The sequence below is a fragment of the Vulpes vulpes genome, chromosome 1, assembly GCF_048418805.1.
Source record: "Vulpes vulpes isolate BD-2025 chromosome 1, VulVul3, whole genome shotgun sequence".
Lineage (NCBI taxonomy): Eukaryota > Metazoa > Chordata > Mammalia > Carnivora > Canidae > Vulpes > Vulpes vulpes.
The window spans coordinates 26956802-26973267 of NC_132780.1; the positions used below are offsets into that span (position 1 = coordinate 26956802).

General features: G+C 50.9%; 1 protein-coding gene across 4 annotated transcripts in view; it reads left to right on the forward strand.

The window, feature by feature from the left end:
• Positions 1-2798: 2798 nt before the first annotated feature.
• SYK (spleen associated tyrosine kinase) overlaps positions 2799-16466 on the forward strand; it is an 83220-nt gene continuing 69552 nt past the window's right edge. Inside the window, exon 1 of one of the 4 annotated variants that reach the window (XM_072761295.1) lies at positions 2799-2934. The gene's annotated coding sequence lies outside the window, so the exon portion shown is untranslated. The remainder of the gene's footprint in view (positions 2935-16466) is intronic. The other 3 variants (XM_072761294.1, XM_072761289.1, XM_072761300.1) reach the window with 3 other exon arrangements.

The following is a 16466-nucleotide window of genomic DNA, read 5'->3' on the forward strand; positions in this document are numbered from 1 at the left end:
TTTCAGGAAACTAAGGGAAAGCATGTTCCTCCAAAGTGTTGCAGTGAACTGCCAAGGAAGAGGAAGACACGGAACACAAGAAACACAGACTCCAAGATACAAGGAAAATGAGAGGAAGCACAGAGAGGGAATGGAAGAGATGAATCCTTGAAAGACTGCAACCATGCAACCACAAGTTGACCAAAAGTGTGCCCAAATTTCCAGCCCAAATTCCTATCACCTAGGTGGTCCAAAGAAACCATAAGCTGAGAATTTACTTTTAATTGTCCAAACATTAGTTTTACCCTAGGCTTCTGACCAAAGCTAAGGCAAATTGTCTCCGAAAGAAAACGTCTTCTTCCTAGACCTCAGGGAATGTCCACAAATAGTTTTTCCGAGGTGGCGAGTGGATCCTCGGTGCTCCTTGGTGGCAGCCAAGTTTACAAGGAAGTCTGCCACCATGAGCCAGAACCAGTGGAAACACACAAGGCCAACAGACAGGAGGTTTCAGATGTCAATGAACACAGCAACACCAGGAAATAGAGTTACTGTTCTTTTTTTTTTTTTAAGATTTTATTTATTTATTCATGAGAGACACAGGGAAAGAGGCAGAAACACAGGCGGGGGATAAGCAGGATCCCTGTGGGGAGCGCGATGTGGGTGGGACTCGATCCTGGGACTCCAAGATCACACCCTGGGCCGGAGGCAGATGCTCCACCACTGAGGCACCCAGGCTCCCCTAGAGTTACTATTCTTAAAGAAAAAAAATAAAAGATACTGCAGGGAACAGGAGACTTTAAAAAGTAGCAGTATGGGGAGTCCCAGAGACCATCAGAGTACAGGGTTTCATGGGGGAGGGGGGATCCAGGACTCAGACGATAATGACAGCTAAGATTTACTGGCTGAAGGGTGAACAGCAAAGCCATTGGAGGGAGAAGACCATGGGGAGAAGGAAGAAACGCTGGCAGAAATGTATTGACTTTTTTTTTTTAATTTTTATTTTGAAATTGTCTTTTTGAAAGGTTTTTTTCCTAGGTATTTGTGTAATGACTTTAACATTTTTTTTTCCCCAAATCATCATAAGCATTCTCAGTCACTTAAATGCCCCAAAGGTGAGAGGGACCACACAGCAGTGCAGGAAGGCATTGTGTAGGGACCGATCTAGAACCTCATCGCCATTAGCTGCCCCTAGGGAAACACGTCATCTTCATCATCTTCATTAACACCAGGTTTGTTCTTCTCACGCAGATTCAAAACAAATCCCATTTGTCCATTTCCAATGATATTACCCACTCTGGAAACCTCCTGTGTACATGTTTTGCAGCTTCTGTTTAGAGAATGCTGGCTATTTCACTGGCTGTTTGAAGCAAAATTTAAGTCCAATGCTTATCAAATAGAGCCATAATAAAAATCCCTCACTTGACTTAAAAATGAATAGAAGAGAATGTCCAGGTGGGAAAGACTGAGGGGCCGTGATGAGTGTCCATACTCCCTATCACCTCGTATTTCTCCATGGCAATTATAATCTAACACACTATATATTTCACTTTGATTTTTGGGGCTCAGGGCACAGCCTTTTAAAACACTTACTGCTACCTGTTACCAAGAATCTGAGGATCTGGGCACTGTTTTATGGGAAAATTTTAAAGAGGGTTCCCTGATAGAAAAACAAGGAGAGGGGATAGGGCATTTTACAAATATTTTTTTAAAACTACAGTAAATAAAAAAATAATAAAACTACAGTAAATATATTTTAAGATGTTATTTATTTATTCATGAGAGAGGCAGAGACACAGGCAGAGGGAGAAGCAGGCTCCCCGGGGGACATGATCCCAGGAATACAGGATCAGGACCTGAGCCAAAGGCAGACATTCCACACTGAGCCACCCAGGTGCCCCAATACTACGGTAAATATTAAACTTAATTTATTTAGGTCCAGGCATAAGAACCGGTTGTGTGCAGAAGGGAGCAAGTTAAGGTCACTGTCAAGAACCTTGAAATCACCAGAGCCCTCAGAAAACAGGGCGTGGGACAAGCCGGGCCCATCCAGCAGAGCGCAGTGAAGTCCGATGTGCACCTAGAGCCTAACTCTAAAGGCAGGGTGCAGAGGGCCTTGGGGTCACAGGTCAGCAGGAGCGTCTTGGGTTGGTGAACAGGAGGGAGTCTGCCCCGCAGTGAGCAACAGTCTCTTCCCACGCCAGGGCCCTGCGCGATGGGCGCGCCCTTTAAGCACTGCGGGTGGTTCAAAGGACCAGGTGGCAGGTTGGCAAGGCGGCCGGAGGTTCCTGTTGCTGTCAGGGCCCCTTGTGTAGATGAAGACCCCTGGGGTGGGCCTTCTGGGCCTGGGAGGCAGGGCGCAGGGGGCTAGGGCCCTCGCAGCCTGTCCTGGGCGCACGGGCAGCAGGCACGGCGTGGGGTCCCCGCAGGCACTCCGGGTGGGCCCGGGGCGCTGGGAGCACGGGGGCACGGGGGCGCGCCCGCAGGCTGGCGGGCGGGTAGGTGGGCCCCGGGCGCGGGGGCGCTGGGGGCACCGGGGCGGGCGCGGGGTCGCTGGGGCGCACCGGCGGGCGGGGTAGGCGGGTCCGGGGCGCGGGGTCGCTGGGGCGCACCGGCGGGCAGGGGCATTGGGTCTGGGGCGCTGGGGGCGCCGGGGGCACCGGGGCGGGCGCGGGGTCGCTGGGGCGCACGGGCGGGCGGGGGGAGGCGGGGGGGGGCGGGCCCCCGGCGCTGGGGCGCGGCGGCCGGGAGGAAGTGCGGGGCCTGCCCGGGCGCGTTAAGGAAGTTGCCCGAAATGAGGAAGCGCCCCGCGCTGGACGGCTGAGAAGACTCCGGCGGCGGCGGCGGGAGGAGCGAGGAGCAGCGGGCGGTCCCGTGCTGCGCCCCGAGCCGTCCGGGCCCGCGCCCCGCGCCCCGCGCCCCGCGCCCCGCGCCCCGCCCTCGGCTCACCTGGCACAGGTAGGTGTGGCGCGCGCCCCGGGCGGGGCAGCAGGGACGCGGAGCCCCAGGCCGCCGGAGCTGGGGACGGCGGTTGCCCCCTGCCCGCCCCGAGCCCGGGTCTGCGCCGGGCCCTCGGCGGGGCAGGTGCGCTCAGGGCCTCGGGAGGGACAGGCTGAGCGAGTGTCTGGGATCAGGACGGGCGGGTGCTGCGGGCCTCGGTCCTCCACCGAGCACTCCCGGGGTCGGGTCGGCGTCGGGCCTGCCGGGGCACGCGGGGCGGGGCGCCCGTGGGGCGGGCGGGGGTGCGGAAGCCGCAGGTGCCGGCGGCGGGCGCGCGTCCGCGGGCGCAGGAGGCTCACCTGGTGCTTTGGCCATGTTATCGCTGCCTGGGAAATTCCACCTTGTGGATGAGGGTGACTCCAGGTGCCAGTGCTCCTGGGCCTGCGGAGGGTCCAGCGCGCGCACGGAAAGAGCAGTTGTGTAGAAACAAGGAACTTCCCGGGCCACCCCCGGGATGGAGCAGGGTCGCTGGTTGAGACGCGTTTTCAGGGTACGGGGACTTAGTAAGTGACGCCGAGAGCCCGGTGCAGTGCGATGCCCGCCCGATGCCCTGTCAGTTGGAGTTTGGCAGCATAGCTCCCAAGCCATCAGCCCGCCTACCTAACTGAACAGAGGCGATTCAGTTTGGGGTTTACTCGAATGTTCCAGAACTAGGAAGACCTAGTCTGGAGAAGTCACGGTTTGAGGCTTTTGATGTTGGAGACAGTGTTGCAGGTTATCTTTATCCATTTGACTGAATGACCAAAGATTCCGTTGATCCCTAGCAAACCTTGAGCAGCAGGTGTTCTTTCCTTAAGCCCTGGAAGCGCTGTCAGTGGGTAGTTTGAAAGTTGGGGATGCCCCACGTCGGAATTTTCTAGTTAAAAAAGAGTTCATCTTTGATGACTTGGAATTCTTGGAAGGAATGGAAATGATTCTAGCATCTGAAGCCTTTTTTTCTTTTTAGTATGAAGAAATTCATTGCCACTAGGAAGGCAGAATTTTAATTACACAGAACTAAATTCATTGATCTGCTCTCCCCCCCCCCCAAAAAAAGTCCCTATTGTGCATGAATATATTTATCCTTGAGCTAACACCTTTAGAAAGGTGTAGAGTACTAGGGGTTTTATTTTTTTTAATATTTTATTTATTTATTCATGAGTGAGAGAGAGAGAGGCAAAGACAGGCAGACGGAGGAGCAGGCTCCATGCGGGGAGCCCGATGCGGGACTCGATCCTGGGACTCCAGGATCAGGCCCTGGGCTGAAGGTGGCCCAAACCACTGAGCCACCTGGGCTGCCCCGAGTACTAGGGGTTTTAAATGAGAAATCTTCTCCGTTAAAATTTTTTATCAAGTCATTTTGTTCCATCTCCATTATACTTTTGTTTTGTTATGTTTAGAGGAGATTTTGCAGTAAAATAGAAATAGATTTCTAGTCTCAGTATGTGGAGTGCTTTCATAGGTAGGATTTTATAAATAGGCTTAGTAACTAGAATGTTTGTAATGTTTTAAGCTAGGATAAAAAAATGAGGCGTATACTTTAGGTCTTAACCTCTGCTAAGGGAAGAACTTGACAAATAATCTTATTGCTAGATCTGTACTTAAGAAATAACTCACTTTCACCTTCTTTAGGCTCATATTTAATATCCTAAGCACAAGTCTGACCTCTCAGTTTTATTTATTTTCCTTTTTAAAAAAATTTCTCTGCTTTTAAACCAAAGACTCCCTAGTACAGTATCTACTTTATGCAGCACATAGCACGTCCACAATTATTTTCCAAAACCCATGTGCTAATATATGTTTTGGAATCCTGGATTTTTCACAATTTAGAGTTCAAATTGGGAAGCTAAATTTCAGCATTGAGAAAAACATTTCTCAGAATTTAGAGAGGTACGTGTCCACACTGTCGCCGTGTAGGAGAGACTCTGGTACACGCTGGGCGGCCTCCCATACTCCCACCCGTTCATATGTCTGCACAGACACTGTGACTTGTCGCATTTAGTGGAATAAACACACTATAAATAGCTGTGTGTCCGTTTAGGACAGATGTCACTGAGTGAGTTCCCTAAAACTTACCTCAAAACCTTATTTCTCAGGGGTTTTACGCATCAGGACGTTTGGGACCATATGAGACTCCTAGGGCCTTTTGTTTACTTTTGGAAATAAATCGCATTTCTCCTGTCCAGTAACTATACCTTCCGTGATTAAATGGGCAAATTGCCCCTTTTCAGGGAGCAAGACCTCATTGAAATTTCAATGATAACCATCACAATACAGATCCAAGTGAGAATAAATGATGTTATTTTTTAAGATTTTATTTATTTATTCACGAGAGACAGAGAGAGGGGCATGTAGGACTCCATCCCAGGACCCAGGGGTCATGCCCTGGACCAAAGGCAGACGCTCAACCCCTGAGCCACCAGGGGCCCCAAGATCGATGATTTTAGAGCAAGAATGCAGGGAGGTTACTGCCATCCTTTGTGCCCACAGTATGTTTTTGGAAGAAGTAGTATTTCCTGTTCCCCCCACGGCAGGCTCACTGTCTCTGTGTTATCTGTCCCTAAGGAATGGAAGAGCACTTTTTTAAAATCCAAGCTAATTCTTCCTTTATCCTCACCCTCCCCCCCTTGCTCCCCATTTGCAAAGTTTTAACATCTTCTATTTCTGGATTGTTTTGGGTGCAAATGAGTAGAGAAACAATTAGCCCTTGGGAGAGGACTTTTTTTTTAATGTTCATGCACTGAACTTTTTTTTTTTTTCTTTTAAAGCAACTGAAATCAAAAGGCAAAGTCCTTAGAAGAGCCTGGAATTAAATTGTCTGAATTAACTGTGTCTCATCTCTTGCTCTTCCACCTTGCGTTTCAATAAGTTGGTTCTTTTTCACTTAGAAAAAAAACAGGTTTTTGTTTTGTTTTGCTTTTGACTAGGCAAAGATGAGTACACAAGGAGACAGAGCGGATTTGAAAGGAGAAGTTCATTCATTCATTCTGGTGTTCCATTAGCAGGCACGTTTCCTACGAGCTTATAGTTTCATCTGACAAAAAAAAAATTAGCTTGCGTTCTTTGAAACCTGTTTGTCTTTATAAATGAATTCTGTTAAGTTTTGCCCTTTGGACCTTGAAAAGTTGAATTGGCATCGTAAGTGCAGTCACATCTAGTTGAGGCCAACGAGACCAGTCCAGGGAAGAGTATTAGGGCTAACGAATCAGAAGTGGCTCGCTCTGCATCTGTCCATTTCTGGAAACCACCAGAAATGTTTTTTGGAGGCTGCCAGAGGCTGATGGTAGGAGGAGGAAGTGAGTATTGAGGGAGTATCAGTTAACACCCTGATTACTCAGGAGAGGGGGCCCTGACAGCTTTTATGGTGGCTGGTATCTGGTGAGTAGTATCCCCTGTCCCAGGGTGCCTCCCTCTGACACAGGGGGTGCTTGGACCCTGGAGCTGGAAGGGTCACCACCTCCCAAGGCTGTGCTGGAGCACTATAGGGGGCCCAGGGCCAGAGGGTTCTGGGCTCCTCCCCGATTGGCCCACGGTATGGGAGGCGTTGATCCCAGTGCAGGCTGAGCTGGCAGGAAGGTCACAAGGCCAGCGGCAGGGTAATGGAGGCGCAGGCCCAGGGATGGTGAGGACGATGAGTTGGGGGGAGTGAGGAAGGATGGTGAGGGCCCAGTTTTGGGAAAAGCCACAACTTAGATATTGGCCTGTTTATCTATGCTCTGTGTGGCTACAGAAAGCATTGGAATTTCCAGCATGTGACCATCTGCTTTCCCACTACAGTTGTTTGTCTTAATTGATAAATCATCATTCCATTCTGGTCAGTCTGATAATTTCTCAGGGTGGTCTGTTTCTGGGATGCCTGGGTGGCTCAGTGGTTGAGCACCTGCCTTCAGCTCAGGTCATGATCCCAGGGTCCTGGGATCGAGTCCCACATTGGGCTCCCCACAGGGAGCCTGCTTCTCCCTCTGCCTGTGTCTCTGCCTCTCACTGTGTCTCTCATGAATAAATAAATAAAATCTTAAAAAGAAAAAGACTGTTTCTGCTGACTTGTCATGGGGATGTTTTGCTGTGGCCAGAGTTAAATTTTACTTTTGCGAAATTCTAATTTATGCCAATACCTTCCCACCCTCTACAGCTGTTCCCCAAAGTGATCTTTTGACCCTTGTAGCTATTTCTTCTAGAATTCTCCACCTTATTTCCTGATGATAGGCTCATTTGTTCTTGTTTTTGATGTATCGGTTTTAGACAGTGTCTGTCAACTTCCTGCTGTGAGAAGGGAGCCCGTGGCAGTGCCAGGCCACCGCCTCCACCCACCCCAGTCCTGCTGTAACCCCCGGGGATGAGAAGCCCATTTGGTATTTATGGTGATCGTAGTCACTGCGAAGGCAAGGTGTGCAATATAGTTTCAGTGCGTTTCCTGGAGCCCTCTGTCACTTTTCCCGGGTAAACTCTTTGTGTCTACTTGGTGACTCTCTGCCTGTGACAACCGTCTCCCCAGCTCTGCGACACAAAACTAACCTCCCCACTGGAGTCTGATCACCGCTCTGGTCTTCACTACACACACGTTCGTGAGGGAAACCTGTCCTGTCCCGGGGAGAGGGCTGACTGTCCACATTGTTTGCAAAGTGCCTGCCAGACCTCTGCTCCACCCTGTGGCGTCTTCACACACAGCTCACAACCGCATTCACGTGCAGTTGAGCCATTAGAAATCCGCAGTAATAATTGTCAAAAACATCTCCTCAAAACTTTATATTTCTAGGATGTGTATGTACAGATGATCTGTATGTTCTAGATCATACATAGGAATTCCAGCGTGGGAATTTTAAATCAATCTCAGTCCCGCTTCTGTATTTGCTCTGACATGGGTGTTTTCTTATCCAATCGATGGGAATGTATCATTTCCCCGGGCACGGGGAGGGAGCCCGCAGTGCTTTTTTTTTTCAGATGCTCTGGCCTGTATCCCTTGGTCCTGGAGCAGGTGCTGTTTGATTTTAAATGTTTTCCCCAGAGAAGCTTTCCTTGCCCCAGTCACAAAATGCTGGACCAGATGAGGTTTCATGAGCAGATAGTGGCTGTGGGCGTGGAGGTGCAAGGAGTCCCTTGCAGGTGACTTGCAGGGGAGAGCACCTGTCAGCACACTCACACCTCCATGGCCACAGGTTGCATTGTCCTTGGGGCATCTGGGGGACCAGAGCTTCTGGAGTCCACTCTAGTGAAGTGGTTGGCAGCCTCCTGCTGCCTCTGTACAAGAGCCTCGGGTGCAGCCTGGGTGGAGGCACAATGCTGTGGTTATTTTCATCTTGATGCTAAGAATATTTGAATCGGTTGATTGCAATATGTCTTACTGAGTATCTTTATCAATGGTGTTTGAGAGTAAGGGCCTGAAGTTCCTTCGGGTTCAAGTCCTGTTCTCTTTTAAGCTTTGGTCTCTGTGAATGCACCAGTACAGGTAAGAATTCATTCATTCATTCATTCATTCATTCATTCATTCATTTTAAAAGATTTTATTTATTTATTCATGAGAGACACAGAGGGAGAGGCAGAGACACAGACAGAGGGAGAAGCAGGCTCCCTGCAGGGAGCCCGATGCAGGACTGGATCCCAGGACCCCGGGGTCACAACCTGAGCTGAAGGCAGGTCCTCAACCACTGAGCCACCCAGGTGTCCCCATTGGGGAAGAATTCAGATGTGATGAACACCACTAACACTCTCCTTGACCGCTCCCTCTGCCCCAGCCCACTCTCTGGGTGGGGGGGAAGGGAGGTGTCTTTTATTCTAGCCTTTGCTGCTGTGCGTGAGCGTGTGTGTGTGTGTGTGTGTGTGTGTGTGTGTGTGTTTGCATGTTCTTAACACCAATATTGTTTTGCAACTTTCTTTTTCTAATCAACCACATCTCTGTGACTGAGGAGGTCTTCCTATCACTGATCGTTGTGTTTTATTCCACAAACTAGAAAATACAATCATTTACCGACAGACATTTAGGGTCGCCCTCACCAAATTTTTGATATTAATACCACACCTCTAACCAAGCAAGCTGACTGGCTACCTAATTTTTATAAAGAAAGTTGCAGTGAATGCACTTTTTCTTTCACTTTTTTCCCTCTTTTTGCCCTTTACATCGTTTCACAAGACCAGCATGTTACTCCTCATCTCCAGAAAGATCTTAGCCCTGTCCATCCTGTTACCAAGTCCATCTACAAGGGCTGTTATATTCCAGCAAGCAGGGGCTTCATTTCCAGGGAATGTAGTTAATCCTTTATTTTTTTTAGTGATACCTTGGGCTTTTGTGGTTTTTCTTACTGGTCCCAGTGGGGGGGGACCATGGCCCCCAACTTGCTCCAACTTGCTCTGTCTTCCCTTGGCATCAGCTCATCTGGTTGCCTTTCCTTTATGGGGTGAGCTTTCATGCTGTGCTTGGTGTTTCTAGGGTGAATCCTGGTCTTTTTATTTTCAAGCAGCCCCAGGAGTTCATTTCCTGAGTCTGCATTTGTTCTGTGGCTCTCTCCTAAGCTGTCCCCCATGAGCTCAGAGGGGTGGGGTGTGCACGGGCAGGGGGAGCCAGGATCCAGGAACCAGGTGGCTGGCACAGAGGCTGTCTGCCCTTCGCAGACATGGCCATGCCCTGCCTCTCCAGACACATGTCCTTCCTGCACAGGGCCTGCCGAGGAGCTGGGGAGCTGTGGGCTGCCCCGCTGCTCTGCTCCCCTTCCCAGGGCGCTGGCACCCCCAAGGCACCGCACCTGAGGGCCCGCTTCCACCTCGCAGCCCACCCCTGCCACCTGCCTGCACATGGACCGTGATTTCCCTCTTCACGCTGAGCCCACCTTGCTTCATCCCCTGGGGTGGGCAGTAGTGTGCAGTCCCCTGGCACCCTGCCTCCTTCGCTTCCCATCGTGCTCATGGACTCCTAGCCTGCATTCCTGTTTTCACGCTCTTTCCTTCCTCTGTGTTTATGGCTGCTGCCCAGGCTGGGAGAGGAACTCCACCACTTCCTTCTCTGAGTAACCCCAATCAGCTGATGGTCATAGCTGCGTGAGGATGTGACAGCGGACGGTGGGAGGGGGTGGGTGGAGCTCGCGAGAACTGGCTGGGTGGCAGGCTGGGGGTGGCTTTGGCGTCCCCTGTTGCCCTGGGCACTGTGCCAGCCACCCTGGCACTTGGGCAGCAAGTGTGTCCACAGAGAGGGCCGCGGAGTCCTGTCCACGCGAATGGTTAGGGTGGGGCGGACCCGAAGCAGGACTTGCTCAGAGGCACCTCTCAGGATGCCCAGGGTGTTAGGGTGGAAGGGACCTTGCAGAGCATCTAATTCACCTGTTGAGAAGGTGAAGTGACTTTTCCAAATGCTAAGGGGTGTTGCTGGGTTTCAGAGCCTCAGACTTGTGTGCCGCTCCTCCAGAGCAGAGATTCCTACCTACTGCCCTGATAAGGAGTGTAGATGGATCTGCCGTCGTGCCGTGTGGGAGGTGGCACGTCCTGCAAGGGGACACAAGGAAGCCCAAGAAGGCAGAGCGAGGACAGGAGCTCTTTGTGCCATGTCCTTACTATTGTCGTAGCTTTGTGTTGGGACATTAAGCTCATTCAATAGGAATAGGGCAAAAAGTCTTGAATTGGTGAGAGGCTAATAGGAGAACATCGGATGCTTTTATACATTTTATGTCCTTTCCACACACGTTAAGCCTACTTCCCAGGTCTCCATCAGAGTGAACCGGAGCTCCGGGAAAGCAGGCTCGGAAGGATGCACTGAGCTGCTGTCTGCATGTCCACAGCGCAGGCTGCCCCGCCAGGGGTAAGTCCTGTTCCCCGCACGTGTTAGTGTCACTGGGGCTGGGAGGGGCTGCTCGTGGAATAGAGCAGGGGAGAAGGAAAATATTCCAACTCAGTCGTGTTGTGTCCCATTGTGGAAACATTTGTGGTGCAGTCGGGACTCTGGGATTCAGCCAGAGGAAGGCAGCTTGAGAGCTGGCAGGAAAGGATGTGCTCTAGAAGGAAGACAGAAAGCTATGGCCAAGGAACCACCGGTGTCTGCAAAGACGCATTAGCTGAAAAGCCAGCTCATCCTTCCAGCTTGTCTCTACTCAGAAAACTCTGGAAACCATGTGGGTACCTGTTGATAGAGGAATGGTATTAGTTTGCTAGGGTTGCTGGACAAAGGACCAAGACCAGGGGGTTTAAATAACAGTTTTGGAGGCAGAAGGTCTGAGATCAGGTGTCAGCAGGGTTGGTTTTTTCGAGGCCTTTCTCTTTGGCTTGTGGATGGCGTCTCCTCCCTCTGTCCTCACACCTTGCCTCTGTGTGGTAACTCCCCCCATTTTATGCAGACAGCAGTCCTATTAGATTAGGGCCTATGGTAATGGCCTCATGTGAACTTAATCACCTCTGTAAAAACTCTGCTTTCAAACATAATTGCATTCTGAAGTCCTGGCAGCTTAGGACTTCAGCACACGAATCTGTGGGATGTGATGGGTCGGCCATCACAGGTGGTGACATGAAGCCTGGCCCCTCCTCATGGTGGCCTTGCTCTGCTGCCATTAGAAGCACAAGGGAACTCTCCAGGCCTCACCATGAGAAGACCAAGGGACACAATGAAACAAAGGGTGGGTAAGGGGAAACAGGATCCCCAGGGTCTTAAGGTATAGGTGCAGTGGATTGTGGAGAATCAAGTGTGGAATGTTAGTGCAAGGCAGGCAGGGCAGGCAGGGCACCTGCCATTAGTCAGGGAAGGGAGTATGGGGTGTTAATTAGGGGTCTTGGAAAAGCTTTACTTCTTATACCAGAATACATTTCAGGCTGAGCAAAAAATAAAAATTAAAATATAACAGCAAGAGGCTAAAAGGGCTATAAGAAAAACTGGGGCAGGTTTTTAAACAATTATGGTGTGAAGAAGGCCTTTCTAAATATGTTAAAAAATGTGAAACCAAGAAAAGGATTGATGAGTATTATTTCCTAAAATTTTTAGCAAATCTCTATACATATGGAAAAAAAAAAAATTCGTACACAAGTGGCAAAAACCGTATGAAAGGTATTTGTGTTCAGTGCCAGTGCTGAAAGACCAGTAGCTTTGACATGTAGTGAGTTCTTTCAAATCAATGAGAAAAATGAGCACAGCCCAATAGAAACCTCCGCCAAGGATACACACAAGCTGTTAAAAAGGACAGATGAGCCCAAAGTGCATGGATGTGCCCTGCCCCTCCAAAATGAGCGTTGATTTAAGGGTCTGCTCTGCGACAAGGTGTGGGGAAGAGAGACACTCACATAGGCACTGGCAGGGCTGTCAGGCATCGTCTTCTGAAATTTAAAACCCACATGTGCTTTGACTATGCAGTTTACTTTTTGGAACTTCTTACACATATAAATTCACGAAAATGAAGCAATATATATGAGTACAGTAATTCGTTGCAACATTTCATTTTGTAATAGCAAAAAAAAAAAAAAAAAAGAACAGGAAAGGAAAGGAAAGGCAAAAAGCAATACATATCAGAAGGTCGGGGCGGGGCGGGACCTGTCTGAATAAACTGGTCTGTTCGTGCTTTGTGATCCCGCGTGATGGTCTTTTTGAAAATGTGCAATCTTCATAGACCAACACATAAAGATGTCCAAGTCACCTCTTTACTCTGCATACTCTTTACTCTTTGGTATTTAGGGTGATCATGATAAAAGAAGGCCTGAGCGGGATGAGGCTGGAGGAGAGCTAGAGCAAAACAGAGCATCAGCTGTGACTGGACATGGGTCTCCCCACGATGTAAGTGAGCCTCCAGGGGTTGGCCGGCTTCGGGAGGTGCTGCCCAGGCTCGGCCTGCCCGCGGCTGCTCAGGCTGCCCACCCTGCACATTCGAACATGGTCAGGCAGGTGGCCTGCCTTCGGACATTCGTGAGGGCTCCTGCCCCTTCCCCTGCCAGGTGCAGCAGCCCAGGTCGAGACCAGGTTAGCAGGGCTTTAGAGCACACAGGCACCTCTTAAAGCCTAACAGAATTGCCATCGAGTTTGAATTTAGGGGTGTGCTGGGTATAACAGCAGCCGTGCTCGCCTCTGACAGCAAAGACCCTGGTCCACCCCTGCATGTGCGTGTGCGTGAAGAAGAGAAAGAGCTCACCTGTCTTCACACCGTGGACACTTCCTTCCTTTGCACTTGTATCACAAGGCCTGGATGTCGGGACCTGGGAAAGAAGGGATGTGAGCCCCGTCAGTGCGATCTCTGCATTAGCCATCAGACTTGTAGGAGGTACAAGCAGACAGAACGATCCCCTGAGAAAGAATGTGCGCCCTGAGCTGACAGAGAAACTGGCCTGTAGCATTTTCTACACCAGGGCCTGGAATGATTTCCATCTCCAAGATGACTCCTTAGCATGACTCCAGGTCCCCTTACTTACTTGAGATGCTTTGTTCTCACGAGGACAGGAGCAGTTTCTCTCCGAGGGAGCTGGGGCCATGGTTTCTTGGTGTCTGTGGCTTGGCTTTAGGGCCTCACCGTCTGCAGCGGATGATGACAAGGGGGCTGCTATCGCAGTGGGCCATCTGGGGACAGTCTGCGACCGTGGCCTACCGGGTCCTGACTCTGCCCATCCACGTACCCTTTTAGGCACAGCACTAGACTCCCGCCGGGAGCTCCCAGGCCTCATCCCACGTGTCCAAGTTTATGCTTTGTAATACAACTTTCTCCCATAAATGCCCAGTTCCCACGAGTGGTCCTAAAGCCCCTCTCTGGGGGCGGCATGCTTGGTAGAGGCAGACCAGGCACATGGGGCTGGATGCCATCATCCACTGAGACTTCTTCAGCTCTTGGCAGCTCATCTCCACAGCAAGGCTGGAAACGCCTGCTCTGGCTGCAGAATTCTGGGGCTTGCAGATGCACCGTGCAGAGCACCCGCGGTCTGGCTTGCAAAGAAGCCGCCTGCAGAATGGTGGTGGCTCGGTGTAACGGGAAATGCAGGAGCTACGTAGCCTCTGTTCACCTGGGGAGTAAAAAAAAGGGAGGGGTCTTTTAGGGGCAAAATGATTTTTGAAGACAGTGGGAGGGTCACAGAAACAGGGTGGCCTTTACCCAACGGTTTCACTTTGACTCTGAAGCAATCCAGCTGTTCTCTGGGGATGCATTTGGAAAGCCTGCTGGGTTTTACCAGGCGGCATGTAGGGAATGTCAGTGGACAGGGACCCCCCTCTTCACCGGCTCATGGCCTCCCTCCTCCCCTGAAGCACTAAAGCACTTTGTGACATTATTTTGGTCCTTGTCATGCACTTTTAAAGCGTCCATTTGGAGACTGTAGACAGACATTTTTGTGTGTTCTGTGCTCCCAGCATGGCCGGCACCTGGCGCTCTCACTGCCTCCCTTATATTTCAGTATATCACGTATGATTTGGATCCAGTGAATATTTGATATTTGGAGTAGGTATTTGATCTAAAATGTGTCTCTCCTTCATAAAAAGAAACCTAGAGCCCACGTTTGGCCTCAGAAGGAGAAGAGATGTCTGGAAGGGAGAGGTGTCTGGGCCACACAGCCCATTCCTCCAGGTATGAAATTGTAAGATGATCCCAACAGTCCCATCACACTGGTCCCAGGGGTGTGCGCACTGTTCCGCTGCTGACACCTGACCCAGGTGGGGACAGAGGCCTTTCTCCAGTGTCCCCACCAAGGATCTAGAATCCTGTAATTCTGTACATGGTCACCAGCCATGTGTAGTCATTTACATTTCAAGTACTTAAAGGGAAATAAATTTTTATTTTTATTTATATGTTTTTAAATATTTTATTTATTCATGAGAGACATAGAGAGAGAGGCAGAGACACAGGCAGAGGGAGAAGCAGGCTCCCTGTTGGGGAGCCCGATGTGGGACTGGATCCCAGGACCCCGGGTTCATGCCCTGAGCTGAAGGCAGACTCTCAACCACTGAGCCACCCAGGTGCCTGGAAATAAAATTTTAAAATCAGTCTTTGCCACACTTCAGGCCGTACATTCAAGGGCAGTAGCCACACGTGGCTCATCGCTCCATGCAGAACAGAGTAGAACAGTCTTTCCATCATGACAGCATGGTCAAGCCCCACACCGTTCCTTCCCCAGGTCAGGGGACCCATGTTCGACCCCCAGCACCCCCCCCCAGGGCTGCCTGGGGAGAGTGGATTGTAACTCTTGCCACTTGTTCACATGTGGACCTGGACGCCTCCCATTTCCTTAAAGGGCTCTGACCACAAGGCGCCCACATCCTTCACATGAGACCCCGAGTTTCGTCCACAGGATCTGGCCTGGCCCTTTCATCTGCAGTAGTGACATTTCCTACTCAATATTACCCGACACACACATGCACACACACATCACACACATGTATAGTGCACACACCGTATGTGTGCATATTAGCATGCATGCACATATCACACAGGGGCATACACACATACACACATCACACAAGCAGAACACATGCACGTGTGCATACACACACGTCTACATACACACAACACACGGAACACATCTGTCACACATGCAGGCGCACACTCAGACACATACACCCATTTAGTCTAGCTTAGTGACGGGTCAGTAATGAGTCACACAGAGACTGGAGTGGTTTCCAGTGGTTGCTCTGGAGCCATCCATTGGGAACACAGCCTTGGAGGACAGTTCTAGCCAACACGTCCTTGGGTTAAACACACTTGGTTCGGTGTAGTTTCTGGCAGAATAAGCTAGTTTCTTATTCAAGACGATTTTGAGGTAATGGAGAAAACCTTAGTACTTGTTCATTTCTCTAAAAAAAAAAAAATCCAACTTTGTTTTCTCAAAATATTTGGGATCCGAGGGATGCTTGTCTGGAGAGGGAACACATACTGAGGCAGGATGAAGGAAATGCGTGTAGATCTCATGACACGTTGTACCCTGCCATGCAAGAAAGCTGGGTCTTTGTCTCCGGGAGTGTGGACAGTGTGCTCACGTGCGAGCCGAGAGGCGGGTGTCCTGGGGGACGGGGCCTGCGGGAGCCCATGAGGGCACAGGTGACCATCCACCAGGTGCATGACCCTCTGCCAGGTGCTCCCGACCCGCTGGGCCAGCTTGTCCCCGTCCCCTGCGCCCCCGCCTCCCTCTGGGCAGCTTGCCTGTTTCTGGATTTCCTGTGCTGCTCATTGGGAAGGGAGATAAAGCAGCAGGGGAACAGCAGCTCTGAAGAGCTTGGGAATTCTAGAACTTTCTTTCATGCGTCAGCCTGTTGTCAGGATGGGGAGCACACGCACCCCGTCTCCTGTGCACCTGCCTGTGCCGCCGCCTCTGAGGCCTGCAGGGCCAGGTGCCCTCACCTGAGGGCCTGCACTCGCTGGGCTACTGTGGCTGAGGACGTGGGCGACGATCGATTGTGTGGGCAGAGGGCTCCTCAAAGCTGCCTGCACATCATCGCCACTGCTTCCCCAGCCTGGTTACTGCTCACCCCCCAGGGCAGTTCTGTCTGGGTGGGCTGGGAGCCCCAGAACCCTCCACCAAGAGCAGCGGTGCCCCCACCTGGCCAGGTAGGTCACTGGAGAGGTTCCAGAACCCCCTTC